Source organism: Dipodomys spectabilis, unplaced genomic scaffold, assembly GCF_019054845.1.
Source record: "Dipodomys spectabilis isolate Male_0828 unplaced genomic scaffold, ASM1905484v1 ptg000121l, whole genome shotgun sequence".
NCBI classification, from domain to species: domain Eukaryota; kingdom Metazoa; phylum Chordata; class Mammalia; order Rodentia; family Heteromyidae; genus Dipodomys; species Dipodomys spectabilis.
The window spans coordinates 4,544,637-4,566,746 of NW_024870798.1; positions in this window are offsets into that span (position 1 = coordinate 4,544,637).

A 22,110-nucleotide genomic window follows, 5' to 3' on the forward strand; every position below is an offset into this window, starting at 1 on the left:
TGTAATTTCATATTCTATAGGATAGTACAAAATTCTTTTTATGTAGATGGTTTAATTGACAAATTCACAAATGATTTTGGCATTCTATTTGACCAGAATATTCTTTCAAGAGTTATAATTAGAAATTAGTTAATATATAATTCCAATAGTTCATGTATAAAATGATAATGTGAATACTCTAGACAGAGTTGCGAACAAATGGATGGTATTAATTCATAAATTTAGAAAAAGAGCAATTTTTTGAGGCTTTGGTATAACATGGTATGAAGAGAGATCTTCTTTCTGTGAGATCTTCTTTCTTCTACCTATATGTAACACAAGAAGCAATTTCCTTAATTACATGCCTCTGTATGCAATGAGAAAAATGTTAGGTTTGGGGTTTGTTTTTATTTTTGTTTTGTTTAATTGGTTTGTCCTAGGGCTTGAACTCTGAGCCTGGAAATTGTCTCTGAGCCTGTTTTTGCTAAAGGCTCATGGCCTACCACTTCAACCTCAGTGCCACTTGTGTCTGGCTTTTTCTGAGAAGTTTATTGGAGATAAGACTCTAAGGAACCTTCCTGCCTGGGTGGGTTTTGAACTATAATCTTGCAATCTTAGCATCCTGAATATCTATGATAGTTAAAAAAGTATAAATATAAGTAATATTTGCAAGTATTCTGATCTCAAGAATACCAGTGGGGGGAAAATTCATGCAACCCAGTTTATTGTGGTGTTCGTTCCAGAACAAGGAGGGCATCACATTAGCAGCGGTTTAGTATTTTTTTCAAAATAGAGATAAGCTATATTTTATGCAACTTATTTTTTAAGTTTAATTTTATTGTCAAAGTGATGCACAGTGGGGTCTCAGTAATTGTAAATTAGTGAATAAATAACTTTTCAAACTTGTTACCCCCTCCCTCATTTTTCTCACAGTTTTTCTTCACCCTAATAACCTCACAAGTTGTAATGTACATTTCCAACATATTGTCTGGTGAGTATTGCTATTGCATTGGTTTGCTCTTTGTCCTTTGTCTCGCCAATTTGTTGTTCACTTTCCCTTCCCCAATTTAGGTAAATGTATACACAATAAACAGGGTACCAAATTCAAATACAGCAGGGGATAAACCATAGGGGAAAAGCCCAAAGAAAAGAGAAATCACATAGTACATGAAAAAATAACAATCACAAATAAAAATCTCTGTTTCCATATCTTGGAGTTCATTTTGCTCAGCATCAGCTTATATGGTCATATGTACGCATAAGAAAGTCATTGGAAAATAATAGTTTCATGGACACAATATCATGAAAACAACATGTTAACTGTTTTTGATGGTAAAGGTGGAATTAGGATTGGTGAATTTGCGATTCTGATAAAGAAATTTCAAAAGAGTTTAAAAATTATGACAGGTTGTAAACTTGTTCAACCACTTTGGAAAGTAGTATGGAAGTTCCTCAAAAGACTCCACATAGAGCTCCCTTATGACCCAGCAATCCCACACTTGGTCATTTACCAAATGTTTACAAACAAGACCACCTAAAGCTACTAGCACGACTATGTTTATTGCAGCACTATTTACTATAGCTAAGATATGGAACCAATCCAGATGCCCAATCAGATGAATGGATCAAGAAAATGTGGTATACATACACAACGGCATTCTTTGCCTCCATCAGAAAGAATGACATTGCCCCATTGGTTAGGAAATGGAAAGACTTGGAAAAAATTATATTAAGTGAAGTAAGCCAGGCCCAAAGAAATATAGGTCCCATGGTTTCCCTTATTTGCAATATCTAGTATAAGTCTGAGTCAAGCAGAAAAGGTCCCATAAGGTGATGTTAGGGAAATGAATCCTAAGATATGTATTCAAATGTTTTTTTTTCTTTCATGCGATTGTTTTTAACACATTTATGAGATTATTTCTTTGTTGCTTTGTATGTCCTTCCCCAACAGTATAACCCCTGCTTTCACTGTATTTGATGTCGGTATAATTTGTGGAGGGGAAGGGGAAAAACAAATCGTTTAAATAGGGATACAGCTGGAGCCGTTGCAAAAATGAGATGTACAAGTCGTTATGTCGAAAAGGAACTTTACAACTTTGGTGTGGGGGAAGGAAGGGGGAGCGGGGAGGATTTGCTGAGGGGGGCAGGGGAAGGATAGGAAGGGATGGGAAGGGGAAACAAAGGAGGAGGCTACAATTCTTGAAAAGAAATGTACTCATTATCTTGCTCAAGTAATTGTAACGCCTCTGTACAGTATTTTCAAAAGAAAAAAGAAGAAAAAAAATTATGACAGGTAAAGTGTAATTGTTCAAACTTTTTAATAGCTTAGCCTATTAAGAAAATTTAAAATTGCCTGGGAAAATAGGCTTTCATGCAAAGAAATCCATGGAGACTTAGCTGAGAGGGAGCAATGTGGGTGAAGATGGCTCATTTTCACTCTAAACAAACAAACCTCAAAAACCTTGCTATAAATACTGTAGGTTCCCTTGAGAATTGTCCTTACCCAGGAAATATACTCTCACTGTTTCAAACAAGGTTATAGTTGAATTTAAATTCAAAGTTCTTAAAAAAAGACATCAAAATTTGTGAATTGACCTTTGATTAGCAAACAGTAATTTTCTGAAAAATATAATTTGGGTCAAAATATTTAGGGAGAAAATGCCCTCCACAATGAAAGAAGTTATTGGGTTTACACTTTTCTGTTTGCAATACTTTCCACAATGTCTTTGCACGTGAAGCAGTGAAACACAGAAAAACATCAGATTGGATACTTCAAACCAATGATTTCACATATCTAAGTAGCTCACAAAATATAATATCCTTATTAACATGATATAGTGAAGACTTCCCTTATTACATAAGCCAAAAAGTTTTGGGATCAGAAGAAGAATTGAACAGGGCTGGGAAGGTGGCTCAGTGGTAGAGTGCTTGCCTTGCATGCATGAGGCCCTGGGTTTGATTCCTCAGCACCACATAAGCAAAAAGAAAAAAAGCTGGAAGTGGTGCTGTGGCTAGAATGCTAGCCTTGAGCTGAAGAGCTGAGGGACAGTGCCCAGGCCCAGAGTTCAGGCCCTACGACTAGACCCCCCTCCCAAAAGAAAAGAAAAGAAAAGAATTGAGCAAATTGAAAAGGTAAAAGTTAAGCAGTGGAGGGAGGCCAAAACTTTTTGATATAGACTGTGTTAACATTTTTGGTACCTAAAGTGATTTTTCAGAACCTATTTGGCTCACTACAATTCAGAAAATACTGAATGAAGACATGAAAATAAATTCCACATCCAAATAAAAGAGTTTAAAAAGAGAAACCATGAAGATGTAGCACTGGGGTAGGCCTTATAGTCTTTCAGCTTCACCAGACTTGAAGTCAAGAAGCTGTGATTAATTGGAAATCAGACAAGAGCTAAGAGGAGGACATCGAAGTAGGACAAAGAAGTATTGTCCGTTGTAAGAGACACTGTCATTCAAGGTATGGGTGATTTAAGTCTGGTCTTCATGCACCTTGTTGAGCAAATGCAAGACCAAGAGAAAAATAATCCATTGAAATAATTTTACAAAGAATAACTTCACTGTTTCTGATATTGTATCTAAGGAGAGTATTAAGGGAGAAGATAAACGTGGAGTATACTTCGGTTTCCTTTAAGCATCTTGTTAGCAAAATATATCTTTGAGTTTAGAAGTGATTGAACCAAAAATTGGTGGAGTACTTATTTTTGTGGGCACTTTAGACACAGGAAGACTTTAAAGGTAAAAGAAAAAAGAAAAATGAATAGCTAAATATTTGTGATCATAGCCTCTTGGACTGGGCTTTTGGAGACAAAGTTTTACATTAAAGTTTGTCTTCATTAACCTAGATGTTGGGTTTTCGTGGCAACCAAACACAAGGGTGAAGTTTAAGGGACTTGCTTGGACACGTAAACAGCATGATAGAAAAAAAATGGCAAATAATATTTAGTGAATTACTTTGACCAATTACTTGCCAGAAAAAAGGAGAGATATAATTCAAAATCACTTGACTTAAAAGTATGAAAAAAGAGTAGTGCAGAGAGATGAGAGAAAACATAGAGAACTCTTTTGTCTCCAGTGGAGTAATGGGTTCTTGATCTTGTTTCTTCCATTCTATCTTCACAAGCTATCAAGTGTGTCTCAGAACTGGAGTATCCAGTTCAGACAAAGAAAACACAGAAGAAAATACTTGCAGCAGATATAGGTGATTTATAACCTTAGAAAATCTATTTAAATCTGATCAAAATTCTCCCCAAACCCCAAACTGCCCTTTTGAACAGCTTTGTTTGCCTTTCCCACGACTGCCCTTCATTAACTATTTAAAATTTTGAGAGATCATATTCATACTCTCTAGAGATTGCTGTTTGGTTGTGATTTTTGTGTGTTTTGTTTGTTGTGTTTTTTTTTTTACTGAATTTCAGAAGTTTGTGCAAGTGTGTTACAATTAAATATGTCCATCTAATTGTCCAATGCTCCTGGATCAGAGTCATTCCTTCGATCATTCTCAACCAACTCCTTCTCCAAGATTTATTTCAGATTTACTACTTCCTTTATCACATGTGTACATTGAGTATTCTAGCTTGATTTGCCTCTTGTTTCATTTTTCATTTATTCTATATCTTTACAATTATTCCTCCCTGGTTTCAACTTCCTGATAGTCATTCTGTTAAACTGTCTGTTAATACTTTGAAAGGTTTATATACATTCCATGGAGTTTCAATCCTGCATATACTTGAACTGATGTCCGCTTATATTTTCATAATTCATTCATCTGCAATAACAATTTGCAAGACTGGAGACGTGAAGCACCTAGACATGATTTTATTCTCATCCATTTGGAAGATTAATCTTTAGTCAACAAGAAAGTTTAAAAATGGCTTAGAATGTATTCCTAACTACCAGTTTTTTTAAAATGGCTTTGTACAATTGTTTGCGATTATTTAATTTTACATGGGATAATATTTCCTACTACCTACAGGTTTTGCAAAAAGAAGAAAACTATAATTTACTACTATAGAGGAATATGATGGAAATAGAAGACAGATTTTATGTTCGTCACATCTCTGATGAGTACCCATATTCAAGACTTAAAAAATCATATTTCTTAGATAGGGAAACATATGTTAGACAGATAGGGAAACATAAAAAACAACGTATGATAAGGCAACTATTTTTGACTTTTTGAAATGTACCTTAGTGATGACATTTATTTTATTAACTAATGTTTTGGTTTGAAATATGAGTGGCTGATCTATTTAACACATTTCTGGAAGGCACCTACTGAACAAGACAAATGGTGAGGGGTATTATTTCTACACTTCAATGAATGGTTGAACCTGTTTGGCATTAGTGCTGGGTAAATAAATCAACTCTGTTGTAATTTGCTCCCTACACATGAAAAACTGTAATGTCATTAAGTATCATTTACTTGTCAAATGTTATTTTGGTGAATGATTTTAAAAAGTTTATTTGAAAAGTAATATACTTTCAGGAGATTAAATGTAGGTTATCATTGGTTTGCGAATGACAACATTTTTATACTACAGAACCAAGTTTTACTGAAGTACCAATGTTTTGAAGCACTAATGATATTCTCAATTAATATTTTACTGAATTGTATTTGACTTCTAAGTCATTTATCTAGCCTTGGTAGACCAATTATGAGTCTATCATTCCAGGAAATATTTTTTGTCCTACTTACTCTGTACTGAAATTTTTCATTAATCATTAGGGGAGGGATATTAAAAATACTTTTGTGACATTTGTGATCTTGTTCACTCATATGGGCTGGTCATTTGTAAATTGAAATTTTGAATTACTATTCATTTTCTCAGATTTTGTGATATCATCTTTCATTTTAAGATGCCTTGCACTTCACAATTGCTTACCGCTACTTTCTGTGTCTTAAGGAATTGGGGCCCTGAAATATTATAGGAAATGAGAAATTGAGATGAGTTTTCAATTATTTTTTGTTGGCATGTTGCATGGGCTTAGGTGAGAAGTCTTGCCCTTGTTATCTGATGATGCGGATAACTGGGACCTGGGATCCTAAGACTTGTGGGTCCTGCAGAAGAATAATAGCTTTTAGACATCATATCAGCAAAATTAGGGTATAATCAGTAGGAATGCTTCAGAAATATGGAGAAAAACATTTTGAGACCGGCGAGTTAAAACAATAAAGAGAGCAGCAGAGTAAAATCCCTTATAGATTAGAGGAAAACAACACATTTTTTTACCATGTGAATTCAAAAGACCAAGTACACTTAGAACATATCACAAGTTTATACCGAAGACATTGCATTGATACTTTTTATATTCTAATATATATTCTAAACCTATTTATTTATATTCCAATCTATTTATTGGCATAAATATCAATTTATTTGTCAAATTATCAATTAATTTTAGTAAGATTCACTGTATGAAATATACAATATAAAATATATATATTTATAAATATAAATACAAAATATATAACTATATATAATATGAGAAAATGTTTTGCATTGTTCTGTTATGGTTAGGGTATCAAAAGCAACTCTGTTTTAAAGTATTATTTCATTATCTCTACCTCAGTGTTTGGTAGAGTTAGACCTAATGTTTTACCATTTGTAGTTGTACAACCTAGAGGCAAGAGGAAACACTGTGATTAAACATTACCAATTTAAGGCCTAATATCGAGGAGAAACATATGGACTTCTCCTGGAGCAATGGAAATATTTGGTGAAAGAAAGTCAGTAGTGTGAGTTCCTGCCTGGTTGGATGGTAGACAGGCCAGGACACTAGGTAATCATGCATATGAACAATTTTTTCATCTTCTTGACTTTAGCTACTTTGAAATGGTAGGTATAATAAACAATTAGATTTTGATAAAATACCTTCTAGTCTGAATAGTTCTGTCTTAACCGTTCATCTCTCTATGATCCCTTGTAACATTTTAGTTTTGTTCCAGTAAGACAATCTATGCTGTCAGGGTAAGATATTCTGGTTGCTCTGTTCATACATGGAAGAAGGGTAAAGGGTCAGGTAGACATTTGTGACAGTAAGACCTCATTTGGGAAATTTTAAACTGCAGAAATTTAGAAGTAGCTCTTAAGCAAGGCTTATATTGAATCCATTAGCTCCACAAAGGTAACTCAGTTGATATATAAGTACTTGAAAAGCCATCACTTTTTTGGGGGGCTGGGGGGCAGGTCGTAGGGCTTGAACTCTGAGCCTGGCCACTGCCCCTCAGCTCTTCAGCTCAAGGTTTGCGCTCTACCACTTGAGCCACAGTGCCACATGCCCCCAGCCCTAAATTATCCTGATTAATTTTCAGATAGAATCTGGCTTCCTACTTGTGTATGATCATAGGCGCTATCCATTTGATGTTATTCTTCCTGGAAATTAGAATAACTGGTGCCTGGGATAGTGTATAGATCTTTCTGTCCTGTCTGGGCTTTATCCACTAGCCTCACAACAGTAGACTACCATACAGTCAGGATTTTCATAAGCTTATCATACCTGATTTTTAAAAAATCGTTGCATTTCCTGCAGGTTCTTGAATACTGAATTAATTTGTGTTTTCTTGGGTTCTTTTGTTTCATTTGAATATATGTGTTGACTTATTCCTCACTTTTCCTTTTCTTTCACTCACGTTCTTACGTAAAGTGTTGAGAAACCAATTCTTCTTTCTCAAGATAGTCAAGGTGAACATTATTTAGTCCAAAGCAATTTAAGTAATATTTAAACACCTGCATATTTATGAATGGTATATGAATGCTAAGCGCTGACAAGGGTCTTTTTATTTTCTCAGCAGTCTTTGGCATACACAGACAGATCATGAATTATATGCAGATAATAAAGCTACAGATGCTTGCCAGGAAGAGAAAAATCTATTACTAATTGTTTGATAGAGGATTCCTTCTCATGAAAGAAATATGCTGCTTGATGCAGGATTTCACAAAATCATATTGCTAGGAAGAACCTAAACAATCTCCTAACACTACAGATTTGAGGGAGATGAACTGACCTCCTGCATAATTTACTTTTGAGTCAAATAAAATCAGGCTTCCAAAAACAGAGTAGACTTTAGAGAAACACAGTGTAAATAGGTGCTTAGCTGTTTTTGTCAATTGGTGAACTAATACAGGGAAAGTACAGCAAGGTAAAAATATAAAGAACTTTGCATTGAAATACTCATTTGTATGTGTGTGTGTGTGTGTGTGTGTACACGTGCGTGTACACACACGTGCATGTGCATGTGCTCCTGCATGTATTCATCATTCCTGAGGCTTGATAGTGCCTGGGCACTATCCCTAAGCTTCTGTGCCCAAGGATAGTGGTGTACCACTTTGAACAGAGGTGTCTTCAGATCTCAGCCTCCTGAGTAGTTAGCTAAGCTGATTCAGCCTCTGAGTAGCTAGTTAAATTCTTCTTGTCCTCTATGATTCATTGCTCTTTTATTCTTTCCTGAGGTAATCACAAGCCAAAGTCATAATATGTCTAATTGCTTTAAAAATACTATTACTGCTTGGCAGCAGGGACTCCAATCTATACGCTTAACTACTTAGGAGGCTTGAGAACAGAAACCAGGCCAAATTTTAGTGGACTTCCTTCTCAATCTATAGCTGGGTGTATTGGATCATTTCCACCATCCTGCACTATCTAGAGGCTAAGATTGGAAGGACTGCAGGATCAAGGCCAGCCATGGTCGGAAGCTAGAAAGTTGGTGTGCAACTCTGATGCCATTGATGATGGGAAGGCTAAAAGGACAGATCAGGTGCATATTCTTGTGGAAAAGGAACCCCTATCCCAAAATTAACCACTGATATGACGCCAGCCTAGCAAGAACCATACCCCAAGTTGAAATCCCCATAATTGCCCACAACCAAAATAGGTATATACATTAACATCCAAAAACATATTACAATCTGTTCTTTGCTGTAATATAATCTTTATCTGATTATCATATGATGTGACAGAATAGTTTCTTCATTTACTTATGATATATTTAAAAAGATCTAGAAAATTCTTTCTCACATATTAAGTGAAAACAAATGGCAAATTGCCTCATTCTTTACATATTTGACTAACACTAAAAATTCATCTAATGATTATTATAGTAATATATTCTGATTTATTACTTTACTTTGTAAGTTTTTAAACTTTTTGCTTCTCTGCTGAAGTTTAAGAATTCAAATAGTATCATCAAAGTATATTCCTCGGGTACTTGGGGGAGTTTTGTACAAGGTTTTTAACCGATGGCTTCTAAGAATTCTTAATTGGTATATTATTTGGTTTATTTTTAATTTCAATTTAATTTCATTGTAAAGGTTATGTACAGAGGGGTTACAGTTACATAAGTGAGGTAATGAGCACATTTTTTATGGAAAGAACATTGTTATCCACTCCATCGATTTTTTTTTGTACACTCAAACAACTACTGATGCTTTTGCTGTTGCTATTGATCACTGGGTACTTTTGCTTTCTTTGTTCTTGCATTTTTTTTATTACAAAATTGATATACACTGGTTTTACAGTTACTTAATTTAACTAAAGAGTAAACTTCATTTTATTTTATAAATTTCAAATTTTGAACTTAATTATTTTCTTTTGTTTTTTGAGGTAATTCTTTTTTCAGAGTTGTAGGATTAGTTAATTTAATTTTGCATGATTTTTACACATGTAAATTATTCAGATATATATTTTGCTTTAAAAATGTTTAACATGTGAATTTCTAAGATTATTTTCTTAATTTTTATATGGTTGGTAAATTTAAATAAATTTATTTTCTTAAGGTACTAAACATATTTTTCCAGTTAACAAATACTTACTGTATTTTCAAGAAAGACAAACTTTATTATGAAGGGCTTCATTACCTGGTCACTTTTTTGTAAATATTTGTGCTTGAATTAAAAAAAAAAAGTTTAATCTGGGCATGGTGATTTGTGGCTTCCATTTTCTAGCTATGGTAGGAACTGCAAGTAGGGTTTATAAATAGGGAGAGCCTGAGAAAATATGAGACCTTAGTACAAAAATATCCAGAGTGGGGCTGGGAAGGTGGCTCAGTTGTAGAGTGCTTGCCTTGCATGAAGCCCTGGGATTGATTCCTCAGCACCACATAAGCAAAAAGAAAGAAGCTGGAAATGGCGCTGTGGCTCAAGTGGTAGAACACTAGCCTTGAGCTGAAGAGCTGAGGGACAGTGCAAAGGCCCTGAGTTCAGGCCCCACAACAGGCCCCACAAAAAAATATCCAGAGTGAATTAAAAAAAAAAATATCCAGAGGGGTTCCGGGAAGATGGTGGAAGAGAAGCTGGAATCTGAACAAGCTCTCTCATAGAAAGCAGTTTTAGAGTTCCAGTGAATAGTCTTAGGCCAGAGAATCACACCAAGTGTGCCATCACAGGACAGAGAGTTAGACAAGAGAGGGAAAGCCAAGGCAAGAAGACACATCTGAGCGCTTGCTAGCAGCTGCCACGGCGGCAGCGGCGGCAGGGTCGCAGCGGAGACCGCACCCGAGGCCATACCTGAGCACTCACACAGAGAGTCCGGGACGAAGGAGCCAGACGCAGCGAGCGAGCGGATTCTACTCAACACCAGCAAGAACCAACAAGGAGCGGATATCTTCATCCTGCAGTTTTCAGACCAGAGAAGACCCAGGATCCAAGACTCGGCGTGAGTAGAAGCTCGACGTCCTCACTCCTTCTCAGGGAGCAGAGGAGGGAAGGCCACCCCTCCCCCACCCAGCACCGGTGATCTCCATCTTGGATACCGACAAAGCTCAGAGGAGCTGCCAGCTCCAACTCAGGCCTTGGAATAAAACGAGTCATTTAGCAGGTCACAAGAACTTAACGGCAAAGTGACCTGCCAGACTCAGCTCCATCCAGGGAAAAGTCACCCAGCTCAGGCACCAGCCATTGGAGTGGCTTTCCTCACTGGGTAACCAGAGCCAGAGGCTGCCCCTCCCTCTAGCAGCCTCATCAATCAATTGAAAAACAGAAACCCTGAGAATGGCTCCAGGCTGGGCTCTGTGAGTTTTTTCACAAAATAGCCCCAGGGAAAAGCTACTGTTTGTTGAAAGGCCTCAACTCTACCCAGAACCTAGCCTCACCACTGCATCCCACTCTTTTCTGATTCTCAAAGCAGATCACCCTCCCATTAAACTAATCTGGGAGGGGATCTCAAAATCTTGGGTGAAGCAGAGCATTTTTCTGCCTGTTCGAACAAACTGACTTAAGAAACCAATCAAGCCACAGGACCTCAAGCCAACCAGAGACTCGAACAAGAGGCTGGTTACAGACAAAAGGGAGATACAAGATTCTTCCCACCCCTCCCAAAAAAATCAAAAAAAAATCAAAGAACTTTTTTTTTCTTTTCTTCTTCTTTTCTTTCTTTTTTTTTTCTTTCTTTTTTTTTGGTACCATATATATATAAAAAATTTTTTCCTTTACTAAAAATTTTATTAATCTTTAATTTTTGCCTTTTGTGAAAAAATAATTGTTTTCCAGTAACTTTTTTTTCCTCTTATAATTTTTATTTTAGGAATAAGTGAATGTGCGTTTTCCGTTCTTTTCTTGTCTTCTTTCCCTTTTACTTTCTTTTTTAACTATCTTTTTGTTTTTTGTCTAGCTCTACTGAACTTCTGATCTTTTTTCCCCCTTTCTTATCCTTTTCACCTTTTCCTCTCTTTTGATCTTCTTTATGTGACTTAACTCTTGTCCTGCACATCCTCAGATAAACCCGTAGTTAACTAGTAGACCCTATCCCCCATTGTGTACACACTTAATCCACAAATTTATTACTCAATTCAAAACCTCTGAGACTTAAATTCCTTAATAGCAGTACTACGTCTTTATACCTATATAATATTTTAAGCATTTTTTTAACTTTTTCACTTCTCCTCTATGTCCCTTCCCTTCTCTTAATATACTCACATTCCTCTCTAAATAGATGGTCTTTTAATCTCCATAACAATATTAATTTTTACGTTTCTATTTTTTTCTGGTCTCTTTTCATTTCCCTTTCCCTTTCTTCTTTTTTTCTCTCTCTCTCTACATGCATCCTACCCAACCTAATTCCTGCATTGGGATTAGGACATAGTTAACTCTCCCTGTGCCTCCCCACACCAATCTATTCCTATTTTTTACCCACATCTCTCACTAACCCTAATAATTTCTGGTTTTCCAAATTCTTCTCTGCGGTTCAAAGCCCATTGACATATAGTTATTTGATGTTGAATAGATGTATCTGTTGAACTAGATTGTATCTGTAAACTATTGACTGTACAAATGCAAACTTTGATTGATGGTTGCCTCAAGATAGTGTTCTAGCACAAAACTGGTGCTATTTTCATCTCAAATGGGCAGAGTAAGCCGGAAAAACACAAGAAAAATGGCAAATCCGGATATCTCAATTCCCAATCTTCATAATCAGGGGTCAGAACAGATAATGAATAATCCAGAGGAGAGTTCCCAAATAGCTCTACAAACACTGCTGGCAAACATGATAAATGAGAAGTTTGACAAATTACAAAGGACTCTGTATGAGCATGAAAGTGAGAGAGAGGAGGCATCCCAAAAGCTTATACAGGAATATCATAAGGGTGAGGAAGCTACTCAAAAACTGATACAGGATTTGCGTGAACAACTTGAGAATACTCAAAGAGAAAGGGAGGAATGGCATGAGCAGGCTGAGAACACTCAAAGAGAACTGCAGGAATCCCATGAACGGGAGGAAAGAGAACTACAGGAATCCCACGAACAGGAGGAAGCTAATCAAAGAGTAATACAGGAATTGAGAGACAAGGTAGAGAATACACAAAGATCACTAAAGGCATTCATGGAATCCATTAACTAAGAACTGAAAGAAGTCAGGGAGACCACAAAGGGAATACTGAATGGAACCCAACAGAAGGAATGGGAGTCCAAAGAAACCATAACCAATCAACTAAGTGATTTGAGAACAAACACTGAACACCAAATTAAGGAAGTAAAGAAATTCATACAAGACCTAAAACAGAGCTTCAACAAAGAACTTGAAGCCATCAAAGCTGACCAATTAGAAAGAAAAGAGATAAAAAACAAAGTGGAGAGTCTTGACAGCAGGTTAGACCATGCAGAAGATCGAATCTCAGGGATTGAAGAGAGCCTAGATATTATAGAGAAAGAACATACAACCATCCAAGACAAGTCCAAGAAATATGATAGATCGATCCAACACCTGGAAGACACCATCAGAAGGCCTAATCTAAGGATAATGGGTGTAGAGGAGCAACTAGAAACAGAAGTTAATGGTCTAGGAAATTTGTTTAACAGGATCCTAGCAGAGAACTTCCCAAACATACAAAAAGATAGGCCTATTCAGATACAAGAAGCTTTTAGAACCCCAAATAGACCAGACCAGAATAGGACATCCCACCGCCACATTATAATCCACACAGGATCAACTCAGAACAAGGAAAATATGCTTAAAGCTGTCAAGGAGAAAAGGGTAATCACCTCTGAAGGTAAACCAATTAGAATCACCTCAGATTTCTCAGCAGAGACAATCAAAGCAAGAAGAGCCTGGAATGATGTATGCCATGCCCTAAAAACAAACAACTATCAACCAAGAATACTGTACCCAGCTAAACTCTCCTTCATAACTGAAGGCCAAATAAAAACCTTCCATAGCAAAGAAAAATTGAAACAATACATCTCCACCAAACCAGCCCTACAAAAGATTCTTAAAGATGTCCTACACATAGAAAACCAACAAGACCGCAATAAAGGCCAAGAAACTGCACTCAAACTGAGAATCCAAGAAACATAGGAAGAACCCTGTTTTTACAGCCCCCAAGAAGGTGGTAACATGGCAGGAACTCCCAAATACCTCTCAGTCCTATCTCTTAACATTAAGGGACTGAACTCTCCAATTAAGCGACATAGACTGTCTAGTTGGATTAAAAAACAAGACCCTTCTATCTGGGCCTGCAGGATTCACATCTTACGGGTAAAAACAAACACATTTTCAATGTTAAAGGCTGGAACAAAATCTACCAAGCAAACGGCCCCCATAAACAGGCGGGAGTTGCAATCCTAATATCAGATAAAATAGACTTCAAATTAAAATTCCTGAGAAGAGATAAAGAAGTTCGCTACATACTAATTAAACGATCTCTCCTTCAGGAGGATATTACAATTCTAAATATCTATTCGCCAAACAATGGAGCACCCAAATTTATCAAAGAAACACTACTTTCCCTCAAATCCCATATAGATCCAAAGACATTAATTGTTGAGGATTTTAACACACCACTATCCCCACTAGATAAATCAACTCGGCAAAAACTCAACAGAGAAACCGCAGATCTAAACAGCTGCATAGATCAACTAGACTTAACAGACATCTACCGAACATTTCACCCAGCAGCATCAGAATACGCGTTTTTCTCAGCAGCACATGGAACGTTTTCTAAAATAGACCACATTTTAGGCCACAAAGCAAACTTGTCTAAATTCAGAAACATTGAAGTTATACCTTGCATCCTCTCTGACCAAAAGGGAATAAAATTAGAACTCAATACCAAAAGCCACCAAAGAAATCCGGCATCAGATGGAGGCTGAGCAACACACTGCTGAATCATGAGTGGGTCATGGAAGAGATTAGAAAGGAAATTAAAATGGTCATGCTATTCAACAAAAATGAACACACAAATTACCAGCTCCTCTGGGATACAGCAAAGGCAGTACTCAGAGGCAAGTTTATAGCTCTGAGCTCCTACATCAACAAATTGGAGAGATCTGAAACTAACAATTTAATGACACATCTAAACCTCCTTGAAAAAGAGCAGCAAGATAAACCCCAATCCAGTAGACGGAAAGAAATAATCAAAATTAAATCAGAATTAAATGAATTAGAATCCAAAAAAACTATAGAAAGAATCAACAAAACAAAGAGTTGGTTCTTCGAAAAACTTAACAAAATTGACAGACCCTTAGCAAATCTTATCAGAAAAAGAAGAGAACACACCCAAATTAGTAAACTCAGAGATGAGAATGGAAACATCACCACGGAAACAACCAAGATTCAGAACATTATAAGGGAATACTTCTCAAAACTTTATGCTACTAAGTTTGAGAACTTGACAGAAATGGACCTTTTCCTAGCAAATATTGACATGCCAAAACTAAACCAAGATGAGTTAAACTATGTTAACAGACCCATATCAAGCACTGAAATAGAAACAGCAATAAGAGACCTCCCAGCTAAGAAAAGTCCAGGACCAGATGGTTTTACAGTGGAATTTTACAAGGCCTTCAAAACAGAGCTCACACCAATATTCCTCCAACTCTTCAATGAAATTGGAAGAGAAAGCTCACTACTGAACACATTCTATGAAGCTATCATAACCCTCATCTCAAAACCAGGGAGGGACTCATCAAATAAAGAGAACTATAAACCCATTTCTTTGATGAATATTGATGCAAAACTTCTCAACAAAATTTTGGCCAATCGACTTCAACAATTCATCCAAAAAATCATACACCACGATCAAACAGGATTCATTTCAGGGATGCAAAGCTGGTTCAATATACGCAAATCAATTAATATTATTCATCACATCAACAGGAGCAAGAATAAGAACCACATGGTTATCTCAATAGATGCAGAAAAAGCATTCGACAAGATCCAACACCCCTTCATGATGAAGGTTTTGGAAAAATTAGGAATCCATGGAACATTCCTCAATACAATAAAGGCTGTATATGACAAACCTACAGCCAGCATTATACTCAATGGTGAAACTCTAAAGCCATTTCCTCTTAACTCAGGAACAAGATAAGGATGCCCATTCTCTCCACTTCTCTTCAATCTAGAATTAGAATGCCTAGCTACAGCAATAAGACAAGATGCAGTCATAAAGGGGATCCAAAAGGGAAAGAAGAAATAAAACTCTCCCTCTTTGCAGATGACATGATCTTGTATGTAAAGAATCCCATAGACTCCACTCCCAAATTACTCAAGCTGATTCAAAACTTTGGCAAAGTAGCAGGTTATAAAATTAACCCCCAAAAATCAATGGCTTTTCTGTATGCCAACAATGAGAAAAGTGTGGCTGAAATTAGGAAAGCAACTCCATTTGTAATAGCCCCACAAAAAATAAAATACCTAGGAATTAACTTAACCAAAGAAGTGAGGGACCTCTATGATGAAAACTTTAAAATCTTGAAAAAGGAAATCAACTCAGAACTAAAAAAATGGCAAAGCCTCCCATGCTCCTGGATTGGAAAGATTAACATCGTGAAAATGGCACTACTTCCCAAGGCTATCTACAAATTCAACGCAATACCTATCAAAATTCCAACCTCATTCTTCAAGGAAATAGAAGAGGCAATCCAAAATTCATATGGAACAATAAAAGACCCCGAATAGCAAAAACCCTTCTCAACGGAAAGAAAACTGCTGGAGGAATATCAATACCAAATTTCAAACTCTACTATAAAGCCATAGTAATCAAAACAGCTTGGTATTGGCATAAGAATAGACCTCAGGACCAATGGAATAGAATTGAAAACCCAGAAATGAACCTAAAGACCTATAGCCATCTAATCTTCGATAAGGGAGCTAAAACAATAGAATGGAACAAAGACAGCCTCTTCAGTAAATGGTGCTGGCAAAATTGGTTAACTACATGTAGAAAACTAAAGCTAGATCCTTCTATATCACCCTGCAGCAGAATCAACTCTAAATAGATCAAAGACCTCAGAGTCAAAGCAGACACTCTGAAAACGTTACAGGACGGAATAGGAGAAACCCTAGGTCTCCTTGGCTCAGGCCGAAATTTTTTGAATAGATACCCGGAAACACAACAAATCAAAGAAGTTTGGACAAATGGGATTGCATAAAGTTGCAGAGCTTCCGCAGGGCAAATGACATAGCTAGCAAGATCAATAGAAAGCCCACGGATTGGGAGAAGATCTTTACTAGCCATACAACGGACAAGGGTCTCATATCTAAAATATACTTGGAACTCAAAAAATTAACCCCCCCAACAACAAATCCTCAAAGAAACAACTGCCCAATAAATAAGTGGGCGAAAGACTTAAAGAGAAACTTCTCTGAAGAAGAAAGAAGGATGGCCAATAGACACATGAAGAAATGTTCAACATCCCTAGCCATAAAAGAAATGCAAATCAAACAACATTGAGATATCACCTCACTCCAGTTAGAACGGCAAAAATCAGGAACTCTAACAACAGATGCTGGAGGGGATGTGGACAGAAAGGAACCTTACTTCATTGTTGGTGCGAATGTAATCTTGTTCAACCACTTTGGAAAGCTGTATGGAGGTTCCTCAAAAGACTTCACTTAGAGCTCCCCTATGACCCAGCAATCCCACTTTTGGGCATTTAGGCAAATGTTTACAAACAAGACCACACTAAAGCTACCAGCACAACAATGTTGATTGCAGCATTATTTACCATAGCTAAGATATGGAACCAACCCTGATGCCCCTCAGTAGATGAATGGATCAAGAAAATGTGGTATATATACCCAATGGAATTCTATGCCTCCATCAGAAAGAATGACATTGCCCCATTTGTTAGGAAATGGAAAAACTTGGAAAAAATTATATTAAGTGAAGTAAGCCAGGCCCAAAGAAACATAGGTCCCATCGTTTCCCTTATTTGCAATATCTAGTATATGTATGAGTCAAGCGGAAAAGGTCAGATAACGTGATGTCAGGAAAATGAACCCTTAGATATGTATTTTAATGTTTTTTTCTTTCACGCATGTGTTTCTAATGCATTTATGAGATTATCTCTTTATGTCCCTCCCCGACAGTATAACCCCTGCTTTCACTATATTTGATGTCAGTATAACTTGTGGAGGAGATGAGGAAAAACCAGTTGTTTGAGGATACAGGTGGACCTGTTGCAACAATGAGAAGTACAAGTTGACATGTCCAAAACGAGCTTTACAACGTCGGTGCGGGGGGGTGGAAGGGGGGGAAGGAGAAGGATTGGGATTGGGGGGGAGGGTGGAGGCTGGGAAGGGATGTGAAGGGTAAACCAAAGAAGGAGGCTGCAATGCTTTGTAAGAAATGTACGCATTATCCTGCCCATGTGATTGTAACCCCTCTGTACATTATGTTCACAAATAAAATTAAATTAAATTAAAAAAAAATATACAGAGTGAAATGAATAGAGATATAGCCATCCCTAGCGCAATATAGAGCACCTGGTTTTCATATTCTAAATCTTGAGTTAAAACTCCAATAACATCAATCTTTTGTAAAAATAAAAGGATACATGTTTCAAAATGTTTATTGTTTAAAACTCTTTGCAAAGGTTCTCATGTCTTCTATTTCTTAATTTTCAATTTACTTACTCTATAAAAATCCAAGTATATCGTGACTATTTTATTTCTACTAAATTTTAAATAGTACAAACAATCCTATGATTCAATATATTAACCTACTTTTACTATTTGTGATAATTTACTCTGTTAATATGATAATATCAATATTCCAAAGGTGTGTATGTGTTGTGTGTGTGTGAGTGTTTATGTGGTTTGTGTGTGTGTGTGCTTTGTATGTACTTTGTAATGCTTCGATGATCACTCTATTGTTTCACATATGCTGGGCCAAGTTTTTATCACTGAACTATACTGTCTAGTTATAATATAAGTATTGTTTTAAATTATGACTTTTAAATTTTCATTCCTAGTATGTTTCTTTCAAAATTATATATGATAAAATGTGATCCATATTCTATCCATGATAACAATTTTTATTCTTATTTTAATGTTTTTTAGAATATTTCCACTGCTTTTCTACTTCCAAACTCTTGTGTTTGTTATTGATAAAGGTTTTACTTTTCTACTTTTCTCTCTTCATTCTTTTTTCCTTTAGAGTTTATCTACTCTTTCTTTTATTTCTTTGGAAATTAGTGATCATATTCTTATTACAATTTCTTTACATTGTAACAGGTCTATATAATGCTTTATTTTCTATTTTATTTTTTCCCATCTTCTTTGACTCTTAGTCCACACTATTAGGTAGAATGAAAAGAAACTTGATTCAGAATACTTTGATTATTTTCCTCCTTCTCTTCTCTGAAGTCTTTCTGTACTTAGAAACACAATAGCATTACATATATCTCCTACGTAGTTCATCATTCTATTCTATCCCCTCTCACTCTACTCTGTAGTACAGTTCAAGTCGTTATCATTCAACTTTATTATGCTATAGGGTTAACTAAATCTTAACTCATTCCTAAATTTATTTTAGATGCTTCAAACATTCTCTATAGACATTTTTCTCTATATAATATCTGGGGTCTTGTGTTTTCACAAGGTGCAAAATGTGAGTGACTATCAAACATCTAGATATCTCTGTAGAATATTGGTCCACCTGTTCAATAAACTTGTATGTAAATTCAAGGAATACAGCTCAGTCAGAACAATTTTGTAAAATGGTGTAGCTTGAGCCCTCATACTAGTTTTGAACCTTATTACCATGTTTAGTAGTGAAAGAACAGACACATAGAAGAAGGTAACAGATTTATCAAAAATAAATTCTTAGTTTTATGGTCAATAGATTTTGTAGAGAATGCCACGACTTCATGAAATAAAAATAGAATCTTAAATGGGTGTATTGACACCATTGCATCTCTAGATTTAAAATGATCTTAGACTACTACCTCAAACCTTATACAAAAATTTAAAATAAAAAATGATTATCAAACTAAATGTGAGATGTAAATACCTATAAAACATAAATATACAAATTCATGACATTGGCTCAGTAAAGGTTTCTAAAAATTTGACATGTAAAGCATTAGAGGCTAAAGATAATCAAGAATTAACTGGTTAGTATCAAATGATAACCTTTCATAATTCTATGAAAGTAATGAAAGCATATCCAACAGATAGAGCACACATATTTGTTAATGCTACAATGTTAATGTTACAATGATCCTGAGTCTTAAGTAAATTCATATCTTTTAATTCTATATAAAATTTTTCCTGAACAGGAGATTTCTTAAAGAATATATGTAAATTAGTAGTTAATAGGGGGAGCATATGAAATAATTTAGTATCTAAGAATAAAGAAAAAAGAAAATTCACTAGTATGACCATAATATAAAAAAATGACACAAAATATAATAATGCATTTGTGGAGAAATGGATATACTCCACATAGCACAATGATTTGTATAATACTGCAATCATTTTAGCAAGCAAGTTTTCAAGTCTTCATAAGGTTAAAGAGAATTGTATATTATTCATCCATTACACTTCTATGTATGGATTAAAGAGAAGTAAAAAAAAATGTTTGGACAGGGAATGTAGTTCATTTACAGCGCACTTGAATAGTATGTGTGAGATCCTGGAAATAATCCCCCAAAACAAATTTGAAAAGACACACTATAGAGGATATATGCTGGACAAATTCCTGTAACTGAATTTTATATCTATTTTAATGTCTGTTCTAAAATTTACAGCATTTCTATTTGAAGAAATGTAAGTTTGTGAAACTTTGGCCTGGAAAACCTATAATTGTACAATTCACTTCCAAAGCACTAAAATGAATACAATAAAAGGAGATAATATATTGCATGTGAATTTCATGTCAGCAAAAAAAAATTGTTAAAAATACTTCACACAAATTGCAGAATACCTGAAAATATGTTTTCGGTGTTGGCTAAAAATTCTTTTAAACTACAGCTTTTACAATGAAGATGTGATTTCTGTTTATTTTGAGGTTTTTTTGGTCCACTTTTTTGTTTATGCAGAGATAACTCAATCAAAAAGTGCATGTGATAACTGGAATATCTAGGAATTATGCATCACTTAATTAATTGATAACCTTTTCTGGAAGAAACTTTTAGCAAATGACAAAATACACTAATCTATGTATTTGCATTTTATGAAACCTAAATGCTACTTGCTCAATCCAAATGCTTTTTTCTACTTTGCTAGGAAAAAAGTATTCTCAAGATAAGAGCAAACAGCAGTGAAAAGAAGCAAAATACACAATCATGTTGATTTATTTGTGGAAATAACAAATGAAATAAAACAATTCCAGTTAAGCAACCCCAATGTTAGTATCTATGAAGATGTTCCTGAATGCCAACAGACATTGATTTTTGTTTTTGGAGTTTTAATTTCTACGAACATATGAAAACTAGAACACGAAAACAAATATAGTCTTAAAGCAAACCAGCCTTGGAATAATTTTCTTAATTGTTTTGAAATCACAAAAGAATTGATACCATTGAGGAAATGATCATTTCCTATGGAATTAATTTAAAAATGTTTATCACTTATTATAATTCAAAAACCAAACAAGAGTAATTTTATATAATCATTACAAATATCATTTTATTACTATTATAAAGTAGAATAAAAGACCAGTCCAAATATATTATTCTTCTTCTTAATTTCTAATCATTACCTAGATATCTCAATCTAAATAGTCATGTCTTTAACATAGATGTAAATATTCTATAATTTTTACTTAACATTTTTCCGGGGCATGTATTCATGTTTCTAAAAAATGTTCACAGCAGTTAAAAGATGCTTTTGTGAAATTAATGTGATATATATTGTTGTTGTTGTTTGCAAGGCCTGACCATTGTCTCTAAGCCTTTTTATGCTCAAAGCTAGCACTATACAACTTGAGGCACAGAGCTAATTCCTGTTTTTAGTGGTTAATTGGAGATAAAATCTAACAAGTACTTTTCTGTGTGGACTAGTTTTGAACACAATTCTAAGATCTAATTACACAGAATAGCTCGAATTATAGGTTTGAGTCACTGGCACTTGTTTTGATGTATTTATTTAATTTTAATTATGTCTTAAGATTTTTTCATATAATGTACATCATTCTACACAAAAATTTGGATATATGTATATATTTCTGATGACAATCTCCAAAAATGTATGTCTTTCTACACATTTTATATACATATATATATATATATATATATATATATATATACATATATATATATTTCTGAAGACAGACTCCCTATAAAACTTTATGCTACTATTTTTGATCTTTTTTAATTTAAAAGATATGCAGTCTATTTTTCCTACAGTTTCCTAGAATAAAATAACTAATATTTAAATAGAATGTAGAGTTTATTATTTTCAAGG